Source organism: Castor canadensis, chromosome 14 (assembly GCF_047511655.1).
Source record: "Castor canadensis chromosome 14, mCasCan1.hap1v2, whole genome shotgun sequence".
NCBI classification, from domain to species: domain Eukaryota; kingdom Metazoa; phylum Chordata; class Mammalia; order Rodentia; family Castoridae; genus Castor; species Castor canadensis.
The window spans coordinates 7,181,706-7,190,405 of NC_133399.1; the positions used below are offsets into that span (position 1 = coordinate 7,181,706).

At 35.5% G+C, this 8,700-nt stretch overlaps 1 pseudogene; it reads left to right on the plus strand.

The window, feature by feature from the left end:
* Nucleotides 1–2,452: 2,452 nt before the first annotated feature.
* LOC141416433 (olfactory receptor 7A17-like) lies at nt 2,453–3,356 on the plus strand (annotated as a pseudogene).
* Nucleotides 3,357–8,700: the final 5,344 nt, after the last annotated feature.

Genomic DNA, 8,700 nt, shown 5'->3' on the forward strand with positions numbered 1-8,700 from the left:
TTCCCCAACTTAACTGTTAATCCATTGATAGTATCAAATTATTAGAGTCATATATCTTTTTCCAGTGAATGCTTGACACTCCAAATAAGTTTGTTTAAACAGGTTATTTTGAAACCACTCAACTTAGCCTATTTTTCCTATAATTCTTGCATTTTATAACTCCTTCTTTTGTTTAATTTTATTCTATAAAATACAAACATATCCATGCTATTGTGCAAACAGAAAGGTGAACAAAGCAGGTGAATCTCTGCTCATTTGGATCTCACTTCATGATGTTGAGACTCTCACACAGTGGAGAGTGTGATGCAGTGTCCCTGGGGGGCAGTCACAGCCAGGATTCTATTCAGTGTAAAAGGAAAGAATTGTCATGGTGTGTTCAGAATTTATATTATTTATTCTCAGGAAGTCTTCAGAAATTTGTTAAAAACAGAGGCGGGTTTGGTAGTGTGCTCATTGGATTTCTCCAAATACTTCAAAGCTGAAAGTGGGATAATAAAAAAGAAAGGATATCAAACAATAAATATAGGAAGCAGTCTGCCTCATCTGCTATTGTCCATAAAATCCACTTATTACTTGTCTTCCTGAATCTGGCTAACTCACTAGGATGAGAAATAATAATTAGTTTTCCCTGTGGAATCTACAAAAGTCATCTCATAGATGTAGAATATAGAATAGTGGTTTCCACAGACTGGAGTGAGGAAAGGAAGCAAGAAGTGGGAGAAATCAAGTTGACGTAATAACTCAAATGGTAGAATGCCTGCATATCAAATGTGAGGCATTGAGTTCAAACCCCAGCACTTACAACAACAAAATGACTGGGGAAAATATGATCAAAGGGTACAAATTTACAAGCACATTGGAAGAATAAATTTTATTATTCTATTGCATAGTAAATTGATTAAATTTAATAGTAATGAATTGTGTGTTTGAAATAGCTAGAGTATGTTAATATTTTCAGTGAAGCAAAATGATTAATGTTCTAGGTGACAGATATGTTAATTATCCTGATTTGTCATTACACAATGTATGCATGTATTGAAACTTACGCTGTGCCCCATATATAGGTAGAACTATTATATATTATTTAAAATGCAGGAAAACATAAAAACCTGATTAACCTAATAAATACTGAATGTTACAGGAAAAAAAATCTACTAATATTTAACATATGAAATGCCTATATTGGTGTTCTCTGTGAATACTTTTTATTAAATTTTTCATTTTCTCTCTCTCCTTCTCTCTCTTGCTCACTCTCTCTCCTTCTCCGTCTCTTCTCCCTGTACTTACACTGAGCAAGTTTTTTTGTAATCTTTTCTCTTTATGGTGCTAGGCATGGAAACCAGGCCATTATTTTACTAGGCAAAGATTCTACCACTGAGCTACTCCCATCCTATATTTACCAGATTTCTTAAAGCATAGAATAAAAAATGGCCATACAAAGGGAGCCTTTGTATGGCATTTTACACCTTGGAATTTCTGAGTTCATTTCATACATTTGTTCACCTAGTCATAATTTGATACAGACATCTTGCCTGCTGTATTTTCATTTCTTATATTGTGACTTTGGGTGAGAAGAGCATGATGTTTTCATCGCCATGAGAAACTGCAAAATATGACATGTTTTTTGTGGTGTGTGTTTGAGTTTGTGTGTGTGTGTGTGCATGTTTGTTTGTTTTTATTTATGAGTGACAGAAAGAGTACCTGGATTCAATATATTCTAAATGATAACTAATAATACAGAGGCCAGGACTAAGGCAATGTATTGAAATTAGTAGGGAATGCATTTCAATTCATAAGGCATATTACAGCCTACTTAAAAAGCATATGGAACATCTGGACAGCACAAATCCCAATGTACTGAAGTTCAGCAGCAATGTATCCAGTCTGTTTCTTATTATTTTCTGACACCATCACTTATCACTCTACTTCTTGGCCAGTATTCTTGTCACCCTGGTTTCCTCTTGATCGTGAACATATGAAACAAGGGCTTTATTCTACTGGCCATTTATCCCACTGGCCATTTATCCCACATGAACACACATCTGTAGATCAATTTTTAGCTCCTCCTGCCACCAAATAACACGTAACATGTTTTTTCAGCACCAAACTGTCTTTGGATACATTTGCTTATATGACTTCTTCTGCATTGTATTTTAGGAGTGTTTGATTTTTTAATATATGAAACATGATCATCACTAAATATTCTTTCTCAAAGGCATGAATAGTTAGCATTTGAAATTTTTGAACACAGATCCTCGTCTAAGAAGTCTGAGTATGGGACAGGAATTCCAAATCAGAGATGGCAAGGGGATGCTCTACAGAGGAGAATTCCCACATAAAACTTATTAATTTAAATCTTCAGTATTGAATATACATGATAATATTTCTCTCAGCTGACAATTGTAGGATTATGATATATTTTTTCCCTTTCTTTGGTAACCACATCAACCACATGAGGCAAAAGAATGACACACAAATTTCAGAATTTCTCCTTATGGGAATTTCAGAGGACCCCAGAATCCAGCTTGTCCTCTTTGGGCTGTTCCTGTCCATGTACCTGGTCACTATGCTTGGGAATCTGCTCATCATCATATCCACAATCTCAGACCCACACCTGCACACACCCATGTACTTCTTCCTCTCCAACCTGTCTTTTGTGGACCTTGCTTTAACCTCTACCACTGTCCCAAAGATGCTGGTGAACATCCAGACGCAGAGCAAGGCCATCACCTATAAATCCTGTATCACTCAAATGATTTTTTTCCTGCTTTTTTCAGTGTTGGACATCTTTCTGCTGACTGATGGCCTATGACCGCTTTGTGGCCATCTGTCACCCCCTGCATTACACAGTTATCATGAACACCTGTCTCTGTGTTGTGGGTCTGGTGTCCTGGATCATAAATATCCTGCATTCCATGGTACACAGTTTCTTGGTAGTGAAGCTCTCCTACTATACTGACTTGGAAATCCCACACTTTTTCTCTGAACTTAATCAGGTAGTAAAACTGGCCTGTTCTGACATCCATCTCAATGATGTGGTGACATACTTTTCAGTTTTCCTATTCGTTTGTTGTCCTCTTGTTGGCATTATATACTCCTACTCCAAGATATTTTCCTCCATCCGTGCGATCTCTTCAGCTAAGGGGAAATATAAAGCATATTCCTCCTGTTCATCTCACCTCTCAGTTGTCTCCTTATTTTATTGCACAGGATTTGGTGTGTTCCTCAGTTCTTCTGTGAGCCAAAACACACACTCAACTCCAACAGCCTCAGTGATGTACAGTGTGGTCACCCCCATGCTGAACCCTTTCATCTATAGTCTGAGGAACAAAGATATCAAGTGTGCTCTGAAATGACTTTTTCAGATAGAAACTCTAAAAGGGAAAATTGTACTGAGGATGAGGAAGTGCCCATGATTGCAGGACTCAAAACCCATGAATCTGAAGATTCAGATTCCTTGAACAGGTCGTGGAGATAGATCTTGTTCCTTCTGTTTTATTCCTGGAGTTTCTCTGTCTCTGATTTCAGCTACTCTATACAACTGAAGTACAAAATTCATGCTCTTATACCTTCTGATCTCTACAATGTCCTATTATCTCCATTATATCATTTTCTATTTTACCTCAAATTCTTCCATCTTTGTTTCAGAATTTCTTGATAAATTCTCATTTATCTCATAGTAAACTTTTAGGAACTATTTCACCTCATGTGACATATATTACATCACATAATTTTTCTTTGGTTTGGGTAAAATAGTCATAAGCTGTACTCCTTCGGGTGAAAAACTACACTTGAAAACACAGGCCACTTTTAGGATTTTAGTGGAAAAAATATGAGACTACAGTTTTTTGCTTGTTTGTTTCTCATTATTTGTGTGTCATTTGTTTGCTGCCCTTCTTGATAATGTATAATTTACTATATTAGGGTGTATTATAACTGTTGCATTTTATTGCCATTTTTGCTTCTTGTTTTTATTTCAATTAGATTTCCTCAGTCCCTATTATAATCATGGACACGAAAAGCCTTAGGGGTATCATCTTCCTCATATTCAGAGAAATAAGCCCTTGTAACTACAGCTATCTGATTTTCAACAAAGGTGCCAAAAACTTGCAGTGGAGAAAAGATAGTCTCTTCAGCAAATGATGTTGGGAAACCTGCATATCCACATATAGAAGAGTCAAGCTAGATCCCATTCTCTCTCACTGTATATTAAATGAATTCCAAGTGGATCAAAGGTCTAAAAGTAAGACACAGAACATTGAAACTACTAAAGGAAAGACCCCTGAATGTATAGGCATAGTTAATGTATTTCTCATTTGAAATACAATTACTCAGGATATAAGAGCAAGAGTTGACAAAGGGAATGGTACCAAATTGGTAGTTTTATGCACAGAAGGAAACAATCACCAGAATCAAGAAACGATCTTCAGAATGGGAGAAAATCTTTGCAAGCTAGTCATGGGATAAAGGATTGATATTCACAATATGTAAAGAGACCCAAAAATTAAACACCCGTAACAATCTAATTAATAAATGGGGAAATGAATTACATAGACACTTCTGAAAAGATGTATAAATGGCTAATAAATACGTGAATAAAAGTTCGACACCCTTACCTGTAAAGTAAATGCAACTCAAAAGAACTCCGAGATTCTGTCTTTCCCCAGTCTCAATGGCAATCATCACGAAAACAAGTGACAAAGGGGATGCAGGGGAAAGGGAATCATTATGGACTGTTGGTGGGCAGGAAAGTTAGTGCAGCCACTATGGAATTCAGTGGATATTCCTGAAAAAAAACTAAACATAGAGTTATCATATGATTCTGTTACAGCAATCCTGGACAGCATCAGAAGGAAAGTAAGTCAGCATACAATTGAGACATGGGCACACTCATGTTTAAAACAACACCATTCACAATGGCTAAGCTATAGAACCAGCCTAGGTTCCTATCAACCATTGACTGGGTAAAGAATTTGTGGTGTATATATACAATGTAGCGTTTACCTATAAAGATGAATGAAATTATGTCCTTTGCAGGAAATGGATGAACAGAAGTAGAAATAATCAAGTTAAGTGAAATAAGTCAGACAGAAAAAGAGGAAATTACATGAACATGAAACAAGAACTGTTTGGGGAGCGGAACCACTGGGATGGAGGAGGGCTAAAAGAGAGTGTGAGAGGGTGATTATGATTGAATTTATTGATACACATGTATGAAAATAAGGTAGTTAAACTCACCAAAATTAGTTGAAAGGGAGGAAGTGTGACAAAGAGGTGCAACAGACAGAGTGGATCTGATCAATTACTTCATGCGCATGTATGGAAAATCACAATAAACCCTTAGTATAATTTATATACAATGACAAAAATGCATAAAAGGAAATGAAAAAATGATGGATTACTATTGAGATTTGGAGAGGATGAGGGAGGAGATGGAAGAATAGAATCGAAGAATATTGTAAATATGTATGAAAAGTTCATAATGAATCCCATGTAATAATTGATAGGAAAGTTATAAAGAGGTGACAGAAGGAATAAAATGAGGTACAGAGGGATAATATGATCAAAGCATGCTACATGCATGTAGGGAAATACCGCAGTGAAACTCTCACTTTTACAATTAACATATGCTAATAAACAAGCAAAACCAAATATTGACAGTAATACCTTCAGCAAGTGGTTTTGGGAAAGCTAAATAATTGCATGCAGAATTTAAAAAACAGAATTTTAAATTTCACAATACATAGAAATCCTCACAGAGATGAAAGATTCAACCGTAAGTTCCAAAACATTCAAGTACCACTAAGAAAACAGGAGAAATATGTGAAGAAACTGTTATGGGCAAAGATTTCATGGATCTGATCCCAAAAGCATAATTATAAAACCAAAACTATACAAATAGAATTACATCAAACCAAAAATCCTCTACAGAGCAGTGGAGACCATGAGCAGTTTAAGATCAAGCATGATATGAGAAAATAATTACAAATTGTTACTGTAACAAGAGAATCAAATCCGGAGTATATAAACACTCAAAACATTCAATGGTTAATAGTCAAACAATTTGATTTAAAAACAGATAACTGATTGGAATACACTTTTCCAAGAATAAGATGTAAATGGTAAAATGATACAGAAAATATTCAACATCACTATTCATAAGGAAGATGCAGACTGACACATAAGAGACTACCATATCATCACAGTCAGAATGACTATATTTAAAAATTTTCTTTGGAAGTGTGGTATGGGAAATCCACATACACTGTTAATAGAACATAAAATAATGCAGTCATTATAGAAAATAGTATGGAAATTACACAAAAAAATTAAAGATGGACCTACCATATGATTGAGCAGTGCCACTACTCAATAGACATCCAAAGAATGGGAAATCAGAATGCTGAAAAGAGAAACACAGCCCTTCATTTCAGGATTATTTACAATATCCAAGTTATAGAACAAACCTGAGTGTCCACTTAAGGACAGATGGATAAAGAAAATTTGATATATAAACACAATACCATATCACTGAGCCATAGATAGAATGAAATTGTGTCATTTTCAGAAACTCAGATGGAACAGAAGGAAATTGTGTTAAATGAAAGAAGCCAGGTAAAAAACAAAAATAGCACACATGCCTGCTCAGATGCAGAGATATATAAATTATAATAAATTATTATTATACTGATTCATAGTAGTTGAGAGTAAAATAGAGTGTATTAAAGGCTGAGACTCGTTAAGCAGGAGAGAGGAGAGACAGAGACTTGTGATTCAGTAGAAAATATTACATAGGAGTAAAAATTTCTCAAGTTCATCAGCACAATAGGGTTAATATACCTAACAATAATTTATGGTTTGTATATAGTTAGAAAATGATATTTTGAATGTTCCCAATGAATACAAAAATGTTTAAGATGATGTGTATGGTAATATAGCAGAATAAATCACTATACATCTAAATTACATATTGAAATAGCAAGCACTGTACAATTATGTGTCCAATAAAAATTAAAAAGTAAAAGTTGGGTGTGGTTGCACACACTTGTGGTCCCACCTCCTCAGGAGGTACAGGACAGAGAACCATTATCTGAGGCCAGCCTGGGAAAAATTATCATGAGACCCTATATGAAAACAAGCAAACACAAAATAAGCTAGAACTGTGGATCAAGTTGTGGAGCAAATACCTAGGAAATATGAGACCATGAGTTTAATCCCTAGCCCTGGAAAATGAATGAATGAATAAATAAATTAAAATAAAAAAGAAGGCATAAACACTAGAGAGAAACAACACACATATTAGGTTGTAGTTTTTGTGAATCAAATTACCAGAAACTAACTAAAACAATACCCATTTGTTATCTTTTCATCTGTGAAAAAAATTCTTGGCATGGCATGGTTGGGTTTTGTGTTCAGAGTTTTATATGGGTCAGTTACTACTATTGTACAGGCTGAGTTATCATCTGGAGCTCAGGAAGCTCCTCCAGACTCACTCAGCTCATGAGAAGAGTTCATTCTTCAGTGCTGTTAGCACTGAAGTCTGTTGTCATGGTGGGTGTTGCACAGGGCCCCCTATGGCGTTGGTAACTATTCTCAGTTTCTTACCACAAGGGCCTCTCACAGTCTGGAGAGTCACTACTCAAGACCAGCAGAACAGTCAAGGGCCTTCCCTGGACATTGCTGAAATGTACCATACCTCTAGCCCACTAAATTTCCCTTATTTCCTTCCCCAAACACTTTATCCATATTTCAAAACAATATTCATAAACTATTATGAGCTACTTCAACAGCATTTCACACTGAAATCTCAAGCCACATGTGCTAACATCATTTATGAGTTCACTGAGAAAATAAATATCTACTGAGCACCTGCCAGGTTTTGGGCATTTTGGCCCCACAGTCTTGAATTTTGGATTCATTTTTATACTCTGAATATTTCTGTCTCCTCTAAAATTAATGTTTTGAGATCTTGACTCCCAAGGGACCCAGGAAGGCTGATCCCTTGACCATTCTAAGTAAATTTGGAATGGGGTTCACAACAGTTCAGACCACAAAGCATAGACATTTATGAAAGCTGAATCAGACAATATTTATTAGTTGTTAATTTCAGGGAAGTGTACATGTAATCATTTAAATGCATTCGTTTTATAATTTTCAAAGTAATTAAAGAACACTTTGATATGTACATATGAAAATAGCATAATGAAGCTCAGTAAAATGGTTAAAAGATGTGATGAGGGTAGCCATGAAACAGTGATGTAGAAAAAGTGAATCAGTGTTCCATATGATTGAATATAATTGTGAAAAGGAACCAATTTTGTACAAATTAATTTATACTAAAATAATTTTAAAATGCATGGCTAAATATAATCTCGTAATTTGTATCATAAACCTAACACTTTTATTATTTTGAAAACTGCATGAAGCCAAGTTTTATGACACTTATGCTTTTCTATCAATGGATCGCAGATCACCCCCTTATTGAAGAAAACTTAGTAAACATTTTGAAGTTATCAGGGACCGTGTCTCCAACACTAGTCAAGGCTTTGCGGAGCCAAGGGACCTAGATAAGATGGGTTCATCAGATGTAGACGCTGGAGAAGACTAAGTGAGCTTTTGGATAAGGTGTTAGGGGTTATATCCTTAGAGGGCAAATGAGCTGAAGAAGAGGTGGTAAAGATCAATTCACCTGAGATCTTG